We start from the raw sequence: 24989 nt of genomic DNA, 5'->3' as shown, positions 1-24989 counted from the left end.
TTCTTGGCAAAGTACAACTCGAGAACAGCTCCGTCACAGCGCTTAAAGAGCACGCGTGTCAGTTCTGATTAGGGGAAATAGCGCTCCGAGTCATTTTAAGCAGGCCAAGCAAACGAGAATCGAATTCTTATTTCTCCAATTATCAAAATAAAATACCATCCACCATCGAAGTGACACCAGGAAGCCCCTGCAGGTCGGATCTGCAGCTCGATAAAGGGCACAGTAAGGCACAGCCCTGCGAAACATGCTCAGAGCGTGCTTTGCAATGTCTCAAATCACTCACAAAGGCCTACTCATTAACAGGCAACTTCAAAAGCTGATAAAGAGTCTTTTGGCAGCGTTAAGCAAAGGAACAAACAACAGTATCCTATTTCCAAACGGCTTTCCTGGGGCGCACGTGACCGCAGAAACAGAAAGCACACGCCTATGGTCCGAGAAAAATAATTATGCTACTGCTGGCTTTGTGCACCTGATAGAACACAACCACCAGCGGCTATAAAAGGAGGGAAACAAAAAAACATACAACTATAACGTCAGTAGGTGTGTGAGTAGTTGCACCTTTTTTCTCTCGCAAATCTTCCTTAATAAATGCGGTTACTAGATTTTATTTGTGTTTGTTTCCCTTAAAATTGATAGTTTTGCGCCCCTTTTAAATTGCTGTGAGAAAAAAAGATCTCCAACATCTTAACAAGTTTCAAAGTGGCAAGAAAAGCTGAGCTAAAATGTGCTCGCGGGTAAACGGTGGATCCCTTTTCACTCTCGCGGGTAAATGGTGGATCCCTTTTCACTTTAATTGGCGCACAAGCCATTTCGCGCAATAACTACACTCCACGCTGTTACTTGAAGCGTAAAAGGCCATTTTATTAGGACAAGGTTGCAATCATTTAAACGTTATTAACAGTACATAACTGCAAGAAAATACTTTTCCCATCCCATACCGACAGATTCTGCGTTCAGCCTTCTCAAAACCATCTCAAAACCATCTCACCAGTTTGACTCTTCCCCATTCACTCGGTGACCTCCTTCCTCTCCCCATTCACAAGCCCTCCAAGCATCCTCTGTTGAATCTCCTTCATTGCTTCCGCGCCCCGCTATCAGTCATCCGTGTACCGTTCTCACCCCCCCAGGGGTGGATCTGCCCGTATGAGACTCACCACCCCTCCAAAGTACTGTAACACCGCTACTCTGAAACCTGCCCTAAACTGGCACGCTAAGACAGATCCAATCCCAAGCCCTCCATGTAACCTGTAGGGTGGGTGGGTAGACAAACTTCACTGTCTAATCCCCCCGGTGGTGCTAAGGTGTCAGGAAGAGGCCGGATCCTCCTCTCCTGACACCTTATATGCGTTCCTATCTCCCGCCCCTTCCCCAATCATCTAACCCTCCCACACCTTGTCCTTCCGGCCATCGCGCGAATAGCCCCGGGGGAAGACTGGTCTGCGACCTTCACTTCCCCCGGGGGCCGTCAATCTGGCTCGTGCTTGCCCAGTTGGAGTCTGTCCACATTTGGCTGTTTCCGATAGCTGGAGATGGGCATGAGGAATGAACGCCTTCTTAAAATCCTCTTTTCCCTTCCCAGGGGTAATGGAAAAGGCTGCACCTTTAGAACTTGCCCTGGTTTGCTGTTTACCAACACATTTCAAGCACTGGTTTTTATCCCTCACTTTTCTCCATACAATAAATATAATTAATAAATAGGAAAAGAGACAATAAAACAGTTGACCATGGGGAAAAACTCCATCCTAATTATTTGAAAAGCATACAATACAGCTAAAATGCAAACTGCTTAGATGGCCGGATGTACAAAGTTCAGGTTGTAAATCAGTCATTTTTTTTTTTTTGCACACTGACTAGTTTTCAACCTGCTCTTCATTTTACGATGTGACTGATGAACTAATCACTTGCATCATGAAATGCACGTTCTCACCATTTTGCAAAACCTTCCGCCTCATATGCAGAAGGAGGCATTTTGCAAACCCCTGCAAATGGGTTACTGCAATGTGGAGGCTTGTGTGGAATTGAAGAGCTCGATCAATATATTTCTCTCAAAGGGAAATATATATTATGTTTAATTTGAAAAAAGACAGCATGCAGGGAATGGTATAAACAGGGGCATCAGTGGTCCCCTAGACCACTGCCCCCCCCCACCCTTGAAGCATCCCACCACCGATAACTTTGCAAATGGCAACTAACTTCATGTCGAGTGCCGAATCTGGTTGATGGTTCTTGTAAAAAATTGGCTTGTTGGTTGACTGGGGTGTAAGGCCTGGTCAAGCAGCAACCACAATTCTTGTCAGAGTAAGGCATCAGCAGACCTCAAATTAACCAGTGCACATCCCCTTGGTAGCTTGACACAGAGCAGTAAGGCTTAACTCAGAGGCAATATGTAAAGTATTTGCACAACACTTCAAACACTAAAACGGTGAAAACCTACCACAAAAGGATCCCACAACAGATTTAGAAAAATAGAGTAATGTTTAATAAATTCAAAAAGACCAAAACAACAAAAATCCAATCAGTACAAAAGAGGTATGGATTTTTAAAGATTTAGGTGGAAATAGAGGCAAAAAGCACAAACTGTGGATATCTGGTTGCACCAGACCAGGACAAAGTCACAAGTTCAGGCCAACCGTGATGAAGCACAGGCCGGCTACAGGGAACCAGTTAGGCCTGCTGAACAAAGTACCTCATATCCTGGTTGCAGAGCATTGCGAAAATCCATGTTGAAGATGAACTGCACATTCAAAGCAAAGAGTTGGTTCCAGGATGTGGTGAGGCTGCAATGTGAGGTCCTGTGGTGTTGTGGTCGAAGATCCTGTCAGTGGGGCTTGCGATCCGATTCCGGCATCAAGGACGCCGCATGCAGTCAGCGCGATGTGTCGGTACCGAGGAGCTACGAAACTGGAATGCGGAGTCAGTTGTCAGCATCGAGGCTACCGGCGACGAGAGATGCGAAGTACTGTGCGGTGGATGCAGAGGCGATGCACGTCTTTTCGATGGGTCCAATCCATTCAGCAGCAGTGATACATCTGTTCTGCTTGAGGTTGCACCGCTCAGCAGAGAAGATGCATCATTTCTGCTCGGGGATGTGCCGCTCAGCAGAGAAGATGCATCAGTTCTGCTCTGGGATGTGCCGCTCAGCAGAGAAGATGCATAGGTTCTGCTGTTAAGAACCTTAGACCCACTGCCAAGGGTACAGGACTGTAGTGACACCACCTGGCAGGGTAAACTCCTAGATGGCAGAGGCCAGGTGCAGGTGCAAGGTAGTTGGAAGCCTTTTATATTCTTGAGGCTTCAGATCAGGAGGCCATACAACTAGCCCTAGAAGTAACTGTGGGTTCTGTGTTCAACAGATGCAGGTCCAGTCCTTCTCACCCAGGGAAGAGGGCATCAGGTCAGCACAGCAAGGCAGCAGTTCCTTCAGAGCAGCACTCCAGCAGAATGACAGTCCTTCAGCAGCACAGCAGTCCTTCTACCTGGCAGAATATCCACAGGTCCTGAAGTGTCCTGAAGAGTTGGTGTCTGAGGTCCCCTTTTTATAGCCTGTTTCTCTGGCCCTGGAAGTTGGGAGAAGCTTCTAGACAGTGTCTTTGAAGTGCACAGGTGCCCTGTTTTTCCTGCCCTGGCTCCAAGCTGGTTGAAGTGACAATGCAGTCGTTTGGTACTTTGTGTGAAGACAGACCACAGCGTATTCAAGTATAAGTGAGGTTTGGCCCAGCTCCTACCTCCCATGCTGCCAGTGATGGCCCTTCCGGTCACACCTAAGCTCCCATTGTGTGAGGTTTTCTAGGAGGAATACACACAGACCAACTGCTAACTACACCCAGTTACGTGACTAGAGACAGGCTGCAGACACAAAATGTTTAAGGCAAGAAAATGCTAACCTTATAAAAGTGGCATTTTCAGAATTGTAATTTAAAATCCGACTTCATCATAAGTTAGGATTTTAAATAGGATTTTAGAGACACCAAACCACCAGTTATCTCTTCCCGTTTGGAAATTACACTTATAAAATGTAATAGGGAAAATTCCAATGTTGCCATATGGGAGAGGTAGGCCTTGCAGCAGTGAAAAAGGAATGTAAGAGTTTTACCCTACCAAGACATGTAAAACTTAAAAGTACATGTCCAACTTTTTAAATTCACTGCACTCTGCCCTTGGGCTGCCCAGTGCCTACTATAGGGGTGACTTATATGTTTTTAAAAATGAATTCTTGTGCCTGGCAAAATATTTATTCTGCCAGGTCAAAATGGCAGTTTAAACTGCACACACAGGCTCTGCAGAGACAGACCTAGGGCATGTTTAAAGGGCTACTTTAGTGGGTGGCAAAATCAGTGCAGCAGGCCCACTAGTAGCATTTACTTTACAGGCCCTGCGCACATGTTGTTCCACTCTACTAGGGAGTTATAAGAAAACTAAATATGTCAATAGGGGATAAGCTAATGTTACCATGTTAAGAGGAGAGAGCACATGCACGTTAGCACTGGTTAGCAGGGGTAAAGTGTTCAGAGTCCCAAGTTCATCAAAAATTAGGTCAGAAAAAATGGAGGAGGAAGGCAAAAAGTTTTGGGGAGAGGGTAGTCCTATGGGGCCTGTTACGACTTTGGTGGTGCAGCCTCCCGCATGATTAGGAGTTTCCTCCTGTCTGGCAGACTTTTCATTGGCGTTGCCACAGCGGTGCCTCCAAAAATGGGAAAGCCAAAACCAGGTCCTCCACGGCATGGCCTCAAAAGTCCATTCCAGCAGGAACTGGTGTCCATGCACACGGGGAGCACATTTTGTGCCGCCCTGTGTGCATGCACTGGGCGTGAGGCAGCCGGGGGCCCTGCAGAGGAGGAACCACCATGAAAACCCTGCCAGAGAGGACACTCCTTATAAGCTTGGAAGCATATTGATGCCTCTATGCCGCCAGGGAATGGCAATTCCCTGGTGGCTGCGGCAAGGCAATGGTGGTCTGACCGCCATTATTGCAATAGGGTGGTCGAGAACGAGAGACCGCCATGCCCCCATGAGTCTGGTGGTTTGTAGACTGTCAGACTCATAATTAAGCCCTTAGTCTGATAGATCTAACTGTTTTCAACCAGAATTGCAACACAAACCAATAATACATCGCAATGCTGTTGCCATTCCCAATTTGGAGAGGATGCCCCTTTCAGGCACTTTAAAGATGGAAAGACTTTCCGACTCGCAAAGTATCTTTAGTACACTGCGACCTATGAATTTGCACTCATCTAGTCTAGCATTTTGTGGTTTGCAGGCTTTGCATACATTAATGCACTTCATTATTTTGGGCCCTATTTGTGGAGCAATCTTGCAGAAAAGACACAATGGTGTGTGCTGTCCCGGAAGATCACTGGCATATTCTTTCTTTGGCTGTGGGAGCAAAAAAATGTCCTTTCTATACTATCACGATGCACCAGTGTGCAAAACGTTATAATCACGTGCTCACTGCAACCGTACATAGATGCTGTGTTCATATGCACAAGCACTGCCCTAACCACACTGTGACCCAGAAATCCTGCTTTGGTGCGCGTCATTAGCACTTATAGTGGTGCAACCACCCTTTCTTGATAAAAAAAGTGCAACATTATACATTAGTCACCACTGAAGTCAAGAAGATAACATTTTACAGTAAGTTGTTAGCCTGTGGCATGGTGTGGCACTTGAGCCTGCTAATCTCAAAGATGGAGAAGTTGGCATAGTCTTCATTTACAGAATAGAACAGTTCTCCAGCATTGAAGCATTTTTTACTTTCTTTAGAACATGAAGATTCTCTTAAAAATAAATCCCTCATAACCATTTTCATAGGTAAATAAATCTATGCAAAATACCATTTTGTGACAGTCACGTATTACCAGGGGTACTACAAAGCCATGTGCTCCAAATGTGACAATACCCCTTTAGGAACACATTTCGTCATATGTGCACAAACATGGCTTCAGGCACCTTAATAATAGCCCTATTGAGTGTTCCATAAGTTCGCCCCTCTCTGGAAACCATAAATTGCATGTGCAAGGCCAACCTGTTCCATTTTAACCACTGAGTGAGATCTGAGAAAAGTCGAGATTTAAGTTCGACTCTGTACGACCCCGGATGGGATGCTTGGAGTGTTCGTAACTAGAGGCGACTATTTAGCAGTGGCGGCTCCTCGAGGGAGTGCTGCGGGCGGCGATGCAGCGCGCAATGTAATTCGTTTTATTTATTTATATACACAACTCCGTTCGGCAGCATTCTGGCGTTTACTTCCCCGCACACTGCCCCTCCCCCGCTCCGCCGCACTCCCTCGAGGAGCCGCCACTGCTATTCAGGGCCGTATTGCAGTCCATTGTTTGTTGCTTGATTTTTAGTTCAAGCAATAGCATACATCTTGCACATTAGTCTTTGTTGCCCCAAAAGGACACCCCAGCACAAACTGCGAAGGCAACATGGGCCTGCTTTTTCCTTGCACAAAATATGTATGTAAATAGATAAGTGAATGAATAGAACAACATAGCTGATGTCCCTCACTCTCCAGTTTACCATTATCAATAACTGACCTGTGGTCAGGCAGTCCATTCACCACTAGAAACAACAAGCTGAGATTAGCCTCTTCGGAATTGAAAATGAACTACCATTACTACTGATTGTACAGACGTATATTAAACAACACATGCACGCGTTATGTGTTGTTAACACAGGATGCAAAATAACAAACACTTAATTCAGAGAGGGACAAACTGGAGCACACACAGACGACAATATTATGATGCTTACGGTAAAGTGTATGGGATATGGAAGATTGACATATCACTGTTTGTATCCTATGGCACTGCCTGGTAATATACTCTTTGTCCTCTTGCCTGCCATTCTGGAATGTAATTTGATAACATAATCTATGATGTGACAGCTCAACATTGTTTTTTTGCTGCTGACATCGGTATGATCGTGAAAAACATGTAATAATAATACACTTCAGATACTTACCAGATATTAATGTCACATTATGTGCATCAGTTTTTGCACTGCTTCAACAATTGACACATTCACAATACATTCTGACATGGAGCAAGAAACAATATTTTTGGAGCACTTGAAAAATCATTCGGTATTTTTTTTTCTCTGTACAAATAATGCCTGCCACATATATCATGTTCAATGGAATCCATTCAGAACTTCTAAAATTATATATTGAAATTCCATAAATAAATATTATCTTGCATATGCTTGATCTCAAATTCAACATTGGCTGTCGACTGCTGTTTGAGACCTATCAAGATGAATGAGCATTGACAAGAATGTGTTAAAAACAGAAATCTGGCTACATCTCCAACATCAGGCAAACAAAAAACGACTAGGATGGGGATCGATCATCTTCACTTTACTGGACGTTTTTGAAGAAAACACATACCAGGATCTGTACCTTTCCTCTGATGTCCAGATAAGGAAAACCCTTCATCCAGTGGAAAGCGTTTACTGACTTGCATGGATTAATCATCTAACAGACCACATTCTGCAGGCAATCGCACACTCAATCTATCTGCAGCTCTACATAAAATGTAATGCTTATCTACTAAGAAGATAACACAACATATTGGAACAATGTCTTAACAAATTTCTGTCAACAAAGACAACATTAAATGATTTTTCTCAAAACAGACAATGCCAACTCTTACTATTATTAAAGACTTCACCAGTTTGCCGTTCAGCCTCCATCATCTATTAAGGTCACAATAAATGGTAGTCAACGCCGGATGGAAAAATTTAGAACAAACAGGGAGAAAACCTTTGATGCTGACAATCCTACAAGCACATGGCAGAAACATGTATTATCTGTTTGCAAAGCAAGGATAAACATGCAAACAATGTACACTCTACCATAAATTTTGGTATTGCCCCCCAGGTACAATGGCCAAACCAGATTTTCCAATTTTTGGAGAAGCAGGGCATGTAAAGGTTTTTAGTGCAAATATGTAGACTGTGCTAAGCTCTCATCTTGGGGGGCAGATATCACAAAAATGATTAAACCACCTCTCTTTCATTCACAACATCGGCACCCATTTACAAGGATAACTCTACTTGATCTGAGTGAGAACAAGTACAAAAGAGGTGGATTCTTAGCAGTCTAAATGTCTCAAAAGAATAGTACTCAAAAACTGGAAACCCTCCTCATCCTTAAAAACAGAATCTTGCATTATAAAAATGCTACAACTAGCTCCTGCTGAAAGTGTTTTAAAAAATTGATGATGAAGTTCAAACTTCTCATATATTTTTGTTTTTGGAAAATATTTTTATTGGCATTTCGTACATATCATTACAGGTTACAGGATTACAGACGTATCTTCTATATTCTTATCTGATACAGCATTAGAAAACATCATTCTATGTCACTCCGGGTTTGCTCTATGTTGATTGCCAACTTGGGTTAAGCCATATTGTGGGCCCGAAGGATAACCCAAGGAGGTAAACACATCCCTGGTGCTCATTTATTCCGCTTCACACATTATTTGTAGCATCTTGATGGGTAGTTCTCAACAGTTTCCTAGGGTACAACATTACCATTCATAATTAATGCATTTACTCTAACGTCAAACTAAACAAATGTAAACTTGTGCAGAATGGTGTTATGTGCAAGAATCTTACAAATTACATTTGGAGGATCACAACTCAAGGGCCTCACAACAGAGCCGGAAGAGACTTCCCCCATGTGGCCATTCACCTCACACCCACCCGTTCGTTCCACAGCAAATAACGATCTTAGGGCACTTTGCCAAGTTCTGTTCCATGACCCCTCTGGTAGGAAGGGGCTGTTGGATTCAGCAAAGTTCAAACTTCTCATATGATAGTGACGTTTTGGATTTGCATCAATAAACTCCAACTGAACAAGAATAAAACTAGGTTGCCTTCATTATGTAGAAGTAATGCTATGCATACTATGTGTAATCTAAATAAACCCCTATGTGCCAATGAGAGTAAGGGGGGGCATCAAAAGGCTTTGATGGCAAAGACCCTGCTTTTACTAGCACAGCAGCAGCAGCCTGTCAAAATGAGAGTTTCCTGTCATTCTGACAAGACATTTCAACATAACATCTCCCATTGACAGGAGAGGAACACCTTGATACTGAAATGGCCAGGTGGGCCACCACATTGTGGAGGCCTGCTTGCCATTGTTTTTTTCCTGCATGTCAAGCAATTTTTTTTAATTTCCACCAATCTCTAAACAAGGCAGGTCAATGGTGGGTTTGGTGGATCTAGTCATCTGACAGTCAACGGAAAACGTCCAACATCTGCCTTACAGGCAAGTAGGCCCTCATTTCCTTTGTAACCCCAGTGAAATCATCCATTTGTGTTTGGCTTCAGAGCACTGTGAGCAGTACTCATTTCAAAACGATGGTCCAAGATGATTCTTTTACAAACATGCCAGAGGTTAACTCTCTCCCGAACCATCCAATGCAGTGAAATTGGCACAGCTAAGTATTATTGGGGCTAGATTAGCCCCTCCAACAATATCTGTCAATATTTTCTTTTCTTTTTAAAGTCATCCCCAATTAGTTGGATTTCTTCATCTGTTCCTGCATTTTTGTCAATCCGATTTAGCATGCTTTTACTGTCTATATTATGGTAATGCATGGATATTGTTATAACTTAATTTATTATTAGGCCCACAGACTGCTTTAGTTATCTCTGGTCGAAAGACTAATTGTGTACAGTGCTAATAGTGTGGGCTTTGGGTCATCTTCTTGCTTATCATTGGTTGGCTTTCTGGTCAATCTTATTTGCTTGTTTTTAATTTGATGGCTTTCCTTATTTTTCTTGTGCCTCTGGCATAAAGCTTCTTTACCATCATTTTGATTGGATGAGTGGTATCCTTCCACTGCTTACATTCAGAGAACTGCTTTCTTCTTTTGCTTTAGGCACTCCACTGGAGCCCGTGTGTTTTCTTGCTCTCTACCCTATGTGCTACTCCACCCTCACATCCCTGAATGCTGGGCACTACTTTTTTCTTCCCTCCTTATCCGTTGCTTCCCACACTCATCGCATTCACGCTCAACTTTTTTTTCATTCATCCCCAGCTCCTCTATTGATCCAACAGTTCATGCTCCTCACTGTTGCGTCATGCCGCTCTGCAACGTTCACTTGCATTCTGACCCGTCCCTGGCTCCTACATCGCTTCCGCTTTTGGCCATCCATTTTTTTTTTTAACTTTTATTTTCACAGGGCCTAGCAGCTGCAATTTGTTACTGGGGCACACTTTTCTTAAAAATTCACTTTATGGACTTCACTTTTTATTTTTTAATTACTTCTCCAAGATGGGGTCTGCTATCTTAGAATTGCAAAAAAAAAAAAATTGCACAGCATCATGATGTAGATGCATACATGCATCATTATGCATGCATGTACAAGGTTACTATGCCATCGCCGGCAATACAGTTAAAATAATGGCCACACAGAGTCAGTACTCATACGTGAACATGGGTGGTGACGCAAGCCCACCTGTATTTGATCACTCTGTGGCAGACCATTTTCAATTTTCTTCTCAACTTTTGTCAATGATGTTGATCATTGGCACAAGTTTTTGTTTACTTTTTTGCTGATGAGAACAGTGAACAATGAAACAAGCTATAATGTCGGCTAATACCTTTCAAAAGCAAGAACTAGCAGCCTTGGCAATGCTTATTATGTTTAAAATTCAATCACTGTATGCCCTCAATCTATAAACTGTGTTTTTCTAGTAACTCAATCATTTGCCTAACCACCATCTTTCCTGTGGTCATGCCACGTGTTTAGTCTGATAGCCATGATGACTTTACAGGAGTCACTGTTATCCTTTGTTCTTCTGAATGTAAATATTGGAATCTGATTTATCAGGAGTCTTGGTTTAGAAGCAGCAAAGTTATTTCCAACACTTTCATGTTTTTAAAATTCTGTTACAAGAGTGATTCAAAAATATTTATATTACAAAACACTGATGTTTTCATATTTACTTCATGATGGCCGATTTTTTTCTGATGTGAGCTTTTATTTGCTCCTTCCACCTGGATGTGGGGTTTTCCGTAGCCCTCTTTATCACCATTTCGGGTCCATAACTGTTATACCAGCTTCACCAGCTTCTTCTGAATGCACTTTTATGCACAAGTATTTATTTTAGGTTTGACATTTATTGGCAGGTGTGCCGTTCAAGGTGAACATGTACATACAGCTAGGGACGTGTTTACAGCCTCTTAAAGCCATTGGCTTCTTTGGATCAGGAATGTTCATCCATTGGCTTGAGTAACTGTCAATCCCATTTCGAATCAGCCCACAGGGGTATTTTAGTCTCCCCTTCTTTCCATGGTCTGTTTGGATGCATCATTCCTCCTCCATTGAGATACAGGATGGACCAATGAACCGTTGAAAAGTACAATCCTTTATCTCATTCACGCATTGATCGATCCTTTTTAATTGTTTTGCTTTGCGGTCGACATTTTTATTGCAGTTGTCCGCGCACTAGAGTGCCAAACATATTATCTTTGCCAATGCTTGTCTTTTTGTGTGTGTTTATTTAACATAGTTTTCAATCACCCCAGAGCCCCCCACTATGGCAATGCACCAGAAACATATTCTTGTCATTTCTGTTCAAATTTGAAATAAAAATACAGGGGAAACTAAACATAACGGAGGCTTCGAGTGTGTGTGTGTGTTTTTTTATCTACTTGGTTCGCTCCCTTTTTTGAAGGCAAATGAAACTCGCCAAATATTGAATCGTTAAACATCCACGTGAGAGACCGCATACATTTTCTGTTCGGCACTATCTAGTATGAAATGTGCGTCTTTCCTAAGGATGTGCAATCTGCTTTATATGCAGTTTTACAAATTTACGGTGCACAGGAGTTTTTGCGATACTTTCTATCTTAATAAGGGGCATATTACCAAGGAACGGCGATGAATAACGCAAAGCGTGCTTAGCGCTTTGTTATTCATCGCCGTCTATCTCTGTAATTTATCGCCCTGGTAGCGCGTTATCAACAACACGTTGCTCCAGGGCAATAAAAATTCCAGAGATAGCGGGAAATCGCCGTTTTGCAGGGAACATCGCTGGTTTTCCAGCGATGTTCCCTGCAAAAGGGCGATAACCTTGCTGATACGACCCTGTGGTCGTAGCAGCATAATCCACCCCCTATGTTAGGGATGGGTAAATCAGGATTTTAGCAGACGTTAAAATGCTGGGGCAGCCTTGTAAATATCGCGATGTGCACATCAGCGATATTTGCAAGGCTGTACTGCCCAGTGACGCCCACTTTGCATCTCATTAGAGATGCAAAGGGAGGCGTCGGGAAAAAGGGTGCTAACATGCGATTATGCACGTTAGCACCCTCTTGTAAATAGGGCGATAGTTTTATCTCCGCTTTTTTGGCTTTTAGAGCCAAAAAAGCGGAGATAAAGCCCTTGTTGATATGCCCTAAATTCTTGCATACATGACTCTGCTTCTGGTCACGTTAATACCGTAAAAGTAGAGCAGAATGGGGTGCCCTCTGTTCCGCCTATCATAATGCATCCGAGGCAACTGTCGTCAAAACGAAATCTGGTTGACATGGAGAAATGCACAGAAACAAATATTTGCACTGCGTCCTCGTGATATTATACCACATGGCAGACACACATTTGTTCTTTTGAAAAAGTCCACAACCTCGTTAAACTGTGGAACATGGCAGCTGCAAATGTACAGTAAACAAGCATTGGCAAAGCCAATGGGACTCGCTTGAATGTGCCAACACATCTAAACCCAGGCATTTAAAAATCTGGATCCACCGCTTGCTATTTGTCAAATTAAAGCCTACCCTACATCCGTTTCAAATGTTTGAATAAAAGTGTCAAAAGGATTGCGTTCTGTAGATAATGTACACAAGAGCGAAATAAGTTAATAGGACAGTGTGATGACTGGGTGTAAAAGACCGCTTCGTGCAATTCCAGTGAAAGCCTTCCCAGAGAAGTTGAAATATACATCAAATAGGCACAAACACTTGTTAGGAGGTTAATAATCCTCTGGGTGGAGCCAAAGTCGACGTGAAGTATACTTTAAAGAAATGGTATCACTATGACCTACCGAGAATTGCACCGTTGAGCTAGACCTAAAAAAAGTGCTATGTATTTATTTATTTACGTAGTTTTATATAGCGCTGGCAAGACCGGAGGGTATCAGAGCGCTGTACATAGCGAATAAAATCAGACATTAGGGAGAACATCAAAATAAGACACTGCTGGAGAAGGAGCTAGCTAGGGTTTTTGATTGCAGACTTAGGGAGGGATAAGGAGTAAGGTATTTGAGCTTCTTAGGTTTCTTGACTGTTTTCTCAGTAATTTACACTGTTTAGAATTCAGGTGTGTTTAATCATGGTATGTGTGGGGTATGTTTAAATATATTTGAATCAGTCTTTTTCAAGGTGGAGGGAAATTCGAAAATGTAACATGTCACCAGACACAAAGATAAAAAAATTAAACTTGGTCTATAATTAAAATTCACCTCCGTAAAATGTTGGGCATATTTTTAATTGTCTCGAGAAAATACTTTCCTTTTGAGAAATGAAAGAAATTATTTAGGAACGATTGGCATAAAAATACAATTGAAGGGTGGTGTTACTAAAAAGAACCCTGTGTATACTTGGTGGATGCCAAGTACATTGGGGGTCATGTGTTAAAGTCCTCTGAAGTGTGCACCTTAGGTGCACAATTTATTAAACGTATGAGTCTTGATATAGTTTTGGGATTCTGAAAAGGTGGCTATCCACCCATATTTTCTTCCGTGCAATTGTACTTCTGAATAAATTTGCTCATGGGAAGAAGATTGAGCAGGTATTACTTAGCAAGAGTGCTTGCTCTCTGAAGTATGTTAACACGCACAGATTTACATGTTTGTGGGCATCACAACCTTTTTCACAGCCCATTCCGCCCTGGTCATGGGTGATCTTTGCTCTTGCGAATAATAGGAATACATTTGTCTCCAGGTTGGAATTGGAGAGAAACGACAACCAGGTTTCCCAGGTGAAAGGGCCTGGGGTGTTTTCCGCAGGGATAACATTTTTCCCTGTGGTAGAAGAAAGAAAGGACGGTTGCAAGGGCCACTGCACTTGGCCAGGTTTTTCACATGAGCTAATATGCAAAGGTATATTTTTTCATCCAAAGAACTCATTTACAAAGAATTGCAGGGGCACTCATGGGACAGCTGTGATAGTTGAAAGCTTCTCAGGAGCACTCCTTGTCAAAAAGAATTGTGAATGCCACAATGATAAAAAATTTTACTCCCGACACAGGAGCAACCCACTGTGAGTAAACTTCGGACTGAAGTTTGTCTTTTTTTTTAACATAAGTTTTTTAATTGGATTTGGTTGGTATGCACACAAAGTATACATTTTTGCAGTTTTTTATACGTCGTACGTTATCAAATGTCCTGTATTCATCCATATTCATGTCTTCACATGTATACATTTTCCAAATAAAGAAGCATGTCATATTTATCCTTAACTGGCTAAGCATGTACATGTTAATCATTCTGCATGAAACAATACTCATGGTTATATCCGTCATTTGTCTTTTATCTTCCCCCCCCAAAAAAACCACCCCTATAGACCCACCCACGTTAACACCCATCCAATTAACAATTAACTTCAAACTTTCCCGCTTCTTTACAATAAACCCCGTCCCTGACTGACGTTTGTCAATCAGGTCCAACGCGATATTTTGCTAAGCATGCAAAATGGGTCCATGCATGGCATAACAGTAGACATAGCACAGCCTCCGCTACAGACCCGCACTGACCCCTGGAGCAGAAGAATGTTCACCATGCACCTATGTGTCAGCTGGTGGGCTTACTGAACTTTTACAGGGACCTGAAGCCCCTCCACAGATGGGTGGAGTCTCAGACCATACCCGCCATCTTTAGGTCCTCATATACTCCCGATGATCTGGCTTCAACATTTGCATGCCCTCATCCTGGTAGTGCACCCTCTCTGCAGTGATATGATGCGCACATGCATACAGTCCTTGACAAACTTTATAAGGCGGTTGGACCAGTGTTTAATTTGAGCCTGTAGTTTCCGGTGCTTGGCGCTGACACTTAATTCTAAGCACCAGCTCTTGTGACAGTCTGCCACATGGTGGTGCTGTTTGACAAATTTGGGTATGAACACAACAACAGCTGTTTATTAACTTTATATACATTACCAATCACGAATGCATGCCACCCAAGGCATTCTTACAGCTTTGGGGGCCTTGAAAAGTATGAACTGTCACACTTGTGTTGTAATTGGCAGCATAGCAGGGGCAATGGATGGAGCAAGGTGTCGTACCCTCCTGACGAGAGCCCTGGCACTCATTGTTTTACAAATTAACCACTGGGTTAGGCCCTATCACCACGACAATCTTTGTACGGACGTATACCTTTTCTCCATAAGGACATTTTAGATTCCCATTTACTGGAGGTTTTGTTTGATTACTTGGCCATAGATAATTGAATTCTGCTCACTAATGAAAATGTGTTTTCTTCATAGTAACCCAAGGACAGGTATTTCCAGTTTATGCGTCATTGTAATTGGCTGTCCTGTATTGTTTAAAATTAAGAACGGAACATAATGTTAGAGAGATAGAAAAAGCAAGATAGATCCTTTCAGAGACATAAAGAAAAGTGTTGCTGTTAATGTAAGAATGGGAACAAGGTGTATCAGAGATCAAAGAACAAGGATGACTTTTTGTTCTATGCTTAATGGGAATGTTGTTAGCATGAACCTGGGGTGAATATAACTAAATAACAAATAACCCACTACACACTGTTGTGGTTTGTCATTAAGAAAATGTGACTTTGATATTGCCCAGAGTGCATAAAATATTCACAGAAGAATGTTATCAAATGCCATGAGAGTGCCTTTCTGCAAACCTCTTTAAGTGGTGAAATACTTCTTCATTGCAAGGTTAAGTCGCCTATATCTTCCTCTGGTTAAGCGGTTAAGCATGGATTTTATTTTAGCAAGTTTGATTTTGTTAGTGATAAACAAGAACGCCATATGCAATATTTATTTTAGATGGAAGACAATTCCAGAAGAGTTTCATCAAAAAGGCGATTTGCACCAGCTAGTTAAAAGGGCAATGGGTATCTGGCAAAGGAAACTATACTTTCTTATGCCAGGAATCGAAGGGGAAATAATGGAAGATTGTGACCGTGACAGTATAGCTGAGAATAGTATGGTATGTTGTCATGCGAAAGTATAGAACATGCAGGTTGCGAGGCTGTCATTGCAGAGCAGAATAGATTCACTAGAATATGCTGCAGTCCTATAAATTCTAAGCTAAAAACTCTGTTATTAAAATAGCAAAGTTGAAAGATGAATGAAAGATTTTAAAATATTAGTCAATATTCTGAAAATCATATTTAAATTGCAAACCACTACAACAGAAATACATTTCTACAATTGTATAAGTGTGTTTTGCCAGTATCATGCTTATTTGTAGGCAAATGGTAATTTATACTTTCGATAAGGTCTTTAAAGGGCATTTATGGATTCAGTGTTGCCTTTGGTCAAGAACAGGAGAACCAAACAACGAGAATGTCCCAGGAGATACTTACTTTACTACTGCCACAAAATCCTCCACTGAACAGGAAGTGAGAGAATGAGAAGGGGTGGGTGAGTGAGAAGAATAGGTTCTGACTACAAGACCCATTAGGAACAAAACAGAAGGTATATCCTGATGTAGCCCATCTCAGTGAAGAGGGCAGGTTTGAGAAGCTGGTGGGAAACAGAGCATATGTGGTCGCAGACACTCACCTAATACATGCCTTCACACACACACACACACACACACACACACGCACGCACACACACACACGTACACATTTATGAACACGTCCATATACATAAAGAGTGTAGAGCAACAATCTACCATCGCCACCGGTAGATACCAGTGCCCCAGAGGAAAAGTTGCACAAAGATTGAGTGTATCTGCACATTATGCTAAATAGGTGAGCTGTCTTCATTTAAGTCCACAACTATCCAGAAAAATTGAAAACAAGCTGACTTGCAAGAGTAGACAGACCTTTCTCAAAAGATGAGCAACAATTAAGAAGTTTAAACAGTGCTTAAAAATGTCCTCCTACTAAGGAAGTAGCTGGAGCAACACAAATTGTTCATCAGTAGACATTCCGAACAATGATCCAACAGCAAATGGGTTTGAGTGTGGTATCCACCACATGATGAAGCTTGGTACGGATGAGTGCTCAGCACATGCAGTATAATGACAGCTGTTCTCGAAGATTACAAATCCTGAAACTACAGGCAAGCTGGCAACTCTGTGTCCTGAAGTACATATCTATGTCATTTGGAGCCTTAAGTCCAATTCTGTGGCAATGCCAATTTAGGCAGCGGTCTAGAGGTAAGCTAGTAGCAGGCATCAGATCCCCAATAGACGCATCAAGCACAGCTTCCGCCAGGGGAGCATTTGACAAAGTGACACTTTGCACAGGGTGCCACGGCCATCTTTGAAGCTCCATTGGAAATGGCGCTTTTGGGAACAGGCCCTACTATGAAGAAAAGCAGAACATCTAGACATTCTGTTTCATATGTACTAGCAATGTTTCTGTTCATACTTTCATAGCATAAAACACCCATGGGGGCAGTGTTTAAGAGCCTCTGCTATTCATTATTTGTTGTGCAGTGCTAGAGATAGACAACAGCAGCCAAAGATCAGTTGTACCGACTGTATACGATAAAAACTAGCCTATTTCATTTTACTATGTTGTATATCATTTTGTTGTTTCAACTGAACCACGTTTGTTCTTCAAAAGATTGAGAGAACTCCACAAAATGATTCATAAACCTTTTTCATTAAAATGGACAAAAGCTTGAATTGAGGTTAGAATTATATATCCTGAGTCATAGAATCAGGATTTGGGATTGTGGGTGGTTGATTGTTTCTGACAGCGAATACCACTTATCCCCGAAGAAAATCTGCAAGTGTGACACATTTACTGCAATAGAAAGTTTAGGGGTAGGGTGAACAAGAAATATCGATTTTGGTAGTGTAGTAGCTGCCCATTTCAAAATGCCTGTAACACCCACAAACTCAAAATATTTTTTAAGTGGATATAAAAAGAAAAAAATCTACATGTGCTGATGAAGGTATCCTCCTCACTTCTACGGATTAGATAATTCACGGAAACACGAATTGGAGTATGCATTGGCATCTATGATTTGCATATATTTTCCTAAGTAGTGAATGTGGTGTTTGGGAATCATCCAGAAACCAATGCAAATAATGGAGGGAATTTGCTATATGTAGATTTCTGACTTTCATCAAAGATGTTTGAGATCTGTGCCTATGTTACTGTGCAGGATCATAAACTACTATGTTATGATTCCTGTCCAAATTCAAATTCCAATGAAACAAGATGATATTTTGCGCAACCTAGAGAGAAACAAACTTGTAGCATAGCAACTTATTTTTATTGTACTCTATTGTAATTGCATTTATATAGCGCCTACTACCCCTAACGAGGCGCCAAATCGCTTTTACGACGAGTAGCACGCTACTCCAGAACCCATAAAGGATCAGGGGTGAATTAGTATAGTGAAATCTGAAAGTAATTTGAGTGGAGGACATGTTAGTCAGTTATTTGGATTGAGAAGGATAGTGGAGGGATAGAAGAGGTAAAAGGTTTGCACTTATATAGCGCTTGCTACCACTGATGGGATGTTGAAGCACTTTTTCGGCGAGTAGCACGCTACTCCGGAACCCATAAAGGATTAGTGGTGAATTAGTATAGTGAAAAATGAAAGTAGTTTGAGTGGTGGATATATTAGTTAGTCGTTTGGATTGAGATGAGAAGTATAGTGGAGGGATAGAAGAGGGAAAAAGGTTTGCATTTATATAGTGCTTGATACCCATGATGAAGTGTTGAAGCACTTTTTTGGCAAGTAGCATGCTGCACTGGAACCCATAAAGGATTAGTGGTGAATTAGTATAGTGAAATATATTATGACATTGTGTTTACCACATCTACATATCATGACAGGCCCTGCTCATGGAATGCTCAGTGGACCTGGGTGGCGCTGTTGTTTTCTCAGCGGGCCCTTTAAGCTACTAAGTTTCCGCCAAACAAAAACAAATACTGCTGGATGTCTTTTTAGGGAAATGAGCCCAAGGAGTGTGAAATCCCAGGCTAGTCAACACAAAAGAACGTGAGGGCGGTTACATTTTTTTTAATGCAACTACAAAATATTTCAAATTAGGAAATACGTGCAGCCAATGTCCTTACCTGCCTCAAAACTCTGCCAATGCCTGAGGTTTGTGTGTGCAAGCACAAAAGGCATGTAATGTAACCGTTCGGCTAAATGAGCACCTGCCACAAAGCGCGCATTGTCTTTACCCGAGGAGAACATTCCCTGTGAAAATTAGCTCATGCTTCAAAAAGAGCACAGGTATAGTCACAGCCTTAAATAGCATAAGTGGCAGGCCACATACTGGCCAAAGGCGCTGGAGCGCGTCTGCAGGAGTTGGACAGGATACCACAGGAACCAGCCAACGCTGCTGGCTTAGTCACACAGGCACCACGATGACTTCTTTTGCCCTTAGCCACTTATGTGTTTGCCAGAATACAGCTTTTTGTTACTGTGACATAAATTCGAAATTGGCAAAAGTAGTTGATGATTTATTAAACTAAATGGCAAGTAGTGCTTCGGGAGCGGAAGTCATGACTCCATGGTCAGAAATATTTGTCTTTCTATTTTACTGAAAAAATACATGTCTGTGCCTAACCATTTTAGGGGAAGTGGCTTTCAGGAGAAAGCATAATGCCAGGCCCAGTTTTTATATCTTCCAGTTTGGAGGCCTGACACCAAAAGGTCATTGGTCTGAAGATGCACCTCACCGATGAGGCCCAAATAGACCAAAAATGGCCTGAGGTTGCTATTGTTGTCATGAAGATTGGATCGGGCCAGGCAGTCCATCTTAGACTGTCTTACTGGAGGAGAACTGAGACTTATTTGCATATGGCTTGCCTCTGTCTAGCAGCATAGTGGGCAAAAAAAAGAAGAAAATTCGATAGACCGTAGTGTAGGGCAGAGTACTAGCGAATAAGATTAATTCTGCATTCCACGCATCAATTTTTAGATCTAGTTTAACGTTACAGAAGCCTGATGACCTATTGCTATTTTAAATAGTTTATTTATGATTTTAATTGAAGCCAAACATATTGCCTTTGCCAATGCCTATTTGCTTTTCTAAGTGAGAACAAATGGAAGTCAGGTCAGTCAATGGATCTGCAAAAGCCCCAGTCTTGGCATTGAAAGTGGCAGGAGGACCTGGGACGCACTTGTAGGAAATCAAAGGGTGTCAGGGAACCTAAGAATTCTTCTGAGACTCTTCAGGTGGAAGTGAAATTTAAATACACTGTTCTTCAAGGACGTCTTTCCATTTCCTGCTTTCATTTCTTGAATCTTGCAGGCATTTTGGGGCCACAAAAATGTTCAAAAATGACTGAGGTTATATGGAGACATGTAAGAAACGCATCTGTGAATGCTAGTCAGACGTACAACTACAGCCTGAAATTATGACACTTTTCTCAACAGCATTAGCCAAATCAAAGGGACTGTAAATCACTTCACTCAGTGCTGAGCAGTGCGCAAAAAACGGAGCAAAATGAAATAAAAATATGACACACGGACCCTCATTCTAGGTATCTCGCAAATTCCAATTCAGACGGTGCCAGGAATTACTGCACAGATCGGGATTAGGAGAGGCTGACACACTCCTGGGTGCATTTCACCAGCAAAAAATAGAAACTGTAGTAGGGGGAAACAGCCCCAAAAACCAAAACCTTGAGGGATATGGCGAGGAAACACCAATTCTAGAGGGCAATCCAAGTGCTTCATTGGTGAAAGAGAGAGTTAAGGTGGCTGAAGCTCTGCTCAGAAGCCAGCAGCCCGTGCAAATAAATGTTGGTGCAACAAATATCAAGACAAGTTGTCTTTAATACACTACAAGACTCACCCTGCCCCCTTTTTTCCTCTCACTTGTGCAGATTCCTGCTTTCTGCCTTTGTGACGGTTTTGCCGTCTTTCTCTTCCTCCATCTTTCTGATCTATGCTCTTGCATTCGGTAAATAATTGATACAAGGACGTGTTGTTGTCCCCACGGGCAACCACCTTCTCAAATTAACCACTGGGCAATCTCATTTCCAAGGAAAAGATGGAATAGCAGTGGGGGTTCCTCCGCAATGGCAGAGGAGCGTCGCCCCACTGCCTGACGCAGAGCCAGCAAACAAAAAATAAAAGGATGCTCTAGTATGGTTTTAGTTTTCGTTTGCCGACTCTAAACCAGCTTGTGCATGGAGGGACCGGGCATGGGAGGGTGGAGGAGGAGTGCTTGTGCACTCCCTAAGTGCTCATGTGTGTTTGGCCGGCTGTCTCAGGCCAACCAAAACACACGTGCACACTTAGGTTTCTGCAGCCGGGCTGGAGAAACCCCACAGACTCCATGACCTGAGCGCAGCATCTTTGCTGCCTGCTCAGGCTAATCCCATTGGCTGGGAGTCTGTCGCAGGGGCTGCTGGGACCCAGGAAGAGGCCTGCAGGAGCGACGCAACGCAGGGGGTGGCAGGTACGTTTTTAAAAGTAGTATTATTAAATGCGCTTGCTCCCACCTCCCGCACCACCCCCCTTTGTCAGTGGTGGCTACCACTGAGGAACAGAGTGGTAATTTTGCATCGCAGAATAATCGACCCACAAAATGTAATGAATTCTTGCTGCATAATGACCTCACCATTTTTCCAGATATGTGATAGAAAGTGCATATATATCACACACAGAGTGAAAAAAAAAGTTCTCACACAGAGGATACTGTCTAGGTCTAAACGAAAATAGATGCTAGAGTTCAATGTGGGTGGTTCCTCCACAAAGGAATGACTTCCGTTGAAAAACAGGATCATGGGGTGCAGGCAAGTAACGATGTAATGCAACTCTGTCCCCCTCCAACGCCTGGAAATAAACCCAGGCTTCATCTTCAGATTTACAACATATTATTCAGAAGTGACCACAGGTGGTAATAAAAGGGAAAAGAGCACTGGTAAAGCCAATATGTCTAGTCTATGTGAGATCTATTGGTTTTGCCAATGTGTGTTAACCATGTTGCACGGTCAGCCTTAACCGCACCTTAGCACTTTTTTTTTTTAAACTTTCAGCTATGCTGCACTGAAGCCAACACTGCTGTACAATATAGCTAAAGCACACTGACAAAGCCAATAGACCTCCCATGTTCAAGACCTATTGGCTTTGCCAATGCTTGTTTTCATTTAGTGAGCATACCTATGCCATTGAACAGGCTACCAACATGTAAACGAAGAGGATCTTAGATATGCAAGCATTGGTGAGGTTTTTGCTGAGTGCTTTGCTCATAATAGCATTAGAGGTTGATCTCTCAATGGTTCTAATGAATCTTTCGAGTGTTACTGGTTGGCTGTTGTAAATTCTATAGAAAGGGCCACCCTTAAGTGATAGGTATCAGTGGGATGATGCTTACATTCAGATTGCAAAGCCCTGTTCCAGATAAGTAAATAAAGGCATATATTTTACATTTTCCATGAGATGTCTTTTAATCACAGCATGCTACGCACAATTCTGCAGGATTCCTTTTGTGGTTCCTGCATGTCTGCATTGATCTAAAAATGATCCGTTAACCTGTATGAGTCCCCCACCCTCCACCCCTTTGCTGAAATGTGAGAGCTCTATGGCTTATGCGATGGCGGTTGCCAAGAACGATATCGCTTCATCACTGCAGGAAGGCTATAAGGAAATGGTGAATTAAGGCTTCCTTGCGGACAGCCCACAAACAAATCACTGCCTCTCATTGAACTCCTTTTTGGCAAGGGACACTTTTCCTGAGACACCGACGGCTACTTTAAGACAGCTTTCTGTGGTATGCTTCATCATCATGCTGTGAACCCAGCTGCTCAACAGCAGTCTGCATGGATGTACTCACGGCCGCACTGGCACATAAACTGATCTGTGATTTGTGGAAAGGCCAAACGGGCTAGAGTGAATCAGTCATATGTAATGAGTCTGACATGGGACACCTATCGGCCTTTCAGAGGCACCAGCCCGGTTGATAAGCTGACTGGTTTGCCATTATGCCACCATCTCTTTGAATGTACCACATATAATTATATCTGTATTTTCTGCTCTTGCGAGCCAAATGGGGAAAACTTAATATAAAAAATACCGCCATACAGTCCAATATGAATGCGCGATTTAAATTAAACAATGACAAAAACAGTGCAATGAAGTGAACGTAGCACGAACACGAAAAATTTCCATGCTTCTGTGGCATAACGAAACCATAAACAGACATACAATGTACGAAAAAATCATAGGCTTTCCGACAGACGCTGAGGTACCTTAGCAACAAGGGGTCTCCTATGTCAAAATAAAAGGGCAGGAATGTACCATATCTATGAGATACAGTGCATTCCTATCCATTTCCCCTGCCCACAATGGGCTGCTACGCGCCAACAAACGCATCCTTGCACCATGGTGCATGGGTGCCTGCGTTGCGGGGATGATCGTTTTTGTGCAGGAAGGAACACCTTCCTGCACAGAATCAATCAATTAAGGCGATTTCCTCTGCAGAATGCAGCACACATAGAAAAAGGAAAAAACAAGGAAAAATGAAAACATTTCTCCTTGTTTTGCATCCCTAACGCCACTCCTAGGGTGGAGTTAGATTCTGACGCATTCCCAGGTTTACGATTTCTCGTAAATCTGAGAATGCTTCAGATTCCAAGGGTGTTGCGGGGGGACACCCACAGCAACACTCATGGAAAGCTCCTTTCACGCAATCTTCTGCGTGAAAGGGGCACATATCTACAAGGCCATGAAAAGCCACGCAAAGTGGCTTTCCGTGGAGTTGGAAATACGCCAGGGTACATTGTGCCATTGGAAAGTCAAAAAAGTGACGTTCCAGTGCCGCAAGTGGCCTCATAAATGAGGCTCAAGAGGAGGAGGGTAGTTCCAGCAACAAGAAACAAAGCACTCTCGGAAGACAGTACCTGACATTTGACCTCTGTCTTTGAGTGTCCAGCAAATGTGATGAGATAAGAACAAGAATTACAGGCCTATGTATTACAGAAAACGAGTTTGTGGAAGAATACTTTAAACACGAGCTTTGCATGGAGAGGTACATATTCAAGCTGGACAGCCTAAAGCAAATAAAGCCAGTAAACAAGAAGCAAGAAAACCACAAAGCCAATGGCAAGAGATGGGAAGATGCATTCTATGCTCAACTTTCTGAAACAAGATGTCTTTCACATACCACACAGTTACGCTGTCTGGAAGACTGCGACCTAAAGAAGGAGTTCCGTTTAACATGGTGCCTGGCTCAATCAGTGGGGTTCTTGCTTTCGATTGACTCTAAACTATACCTAATGTGCGATGGGTAAGCTCTGAGGACCAGTGAAACATGAACTATAGCAAATTAACTGAAAATGTAAAGTTACAGACTCTTGTTATGTGTAATAAATAACAACTGAGTGGGTACGTTATAGGGTGCAATAAAAGGCAGAACTTGGAGTTTAGTGCTCAATGCTCCAAAATCCGCATGTGCCTATATTTTCTTGGATTTTTTTTCCTTTAAATTCCAGCAGGGTTTTCCTCCAAAATTTAACGGGGATGTGGTTTTGATTGCACCCAGTACGTTTCAGATGGGATAAAACCTAAAACACATAATTCCAAACTATCAGGTCACTCTTGATGAGGGCCATAATAGAGCCCTAAGAAAAGACAACTGCTAAGGATCTGAACGAAAATATGATATTGTTACGGTTACAAATAGTTGCAGGCATTAAAAAATTCTAGTCCCCTCCGAAGAATACCAGCACTCCCTTATTCCTACTTGAAGCTGCCGCACTACCAACCATCAGCTCTTGGGCTGCAGAATTGTTGATAATGCAGCAATAGAAAAGCATAAGGAAGCATGTGTGTGGTAGCAGGTGGCGGGGA

At 42.4% G+C, this 24989-nt stretch overlaps 1 protein-coding gene across 5 annotated transcripts in view; it reads right to left on the bottom strand.

Moving 5' to 3' along the window:
• The window catches only part of PLCB4 (phospholipase C beta 4), a 1018018-nt gene that overhangs the window by 936145 nt on the left and 56884 nt on the right, over positions 1–24989 (bottom strand). The gene's annotated exons all lie outside the window — the stretch shown is intronic.

This window comes from Triturus cristatus, chromosome 6, assembly GCF_964204655.1.
Source record: "Triturus cristatus chromosome 6, aTriCri1.1, whole genome shotgun sequence".
In the NCBI taxonomy this organism is placed as follows: Eukaryota; Metazoa; Chordata; class Amphibia; order Caudata; family Salamandridae; genus Triturus; species Triturus cristatus.
This window is presented reverse-complemented; position numbering and strand designations above follow the sequence as displayed.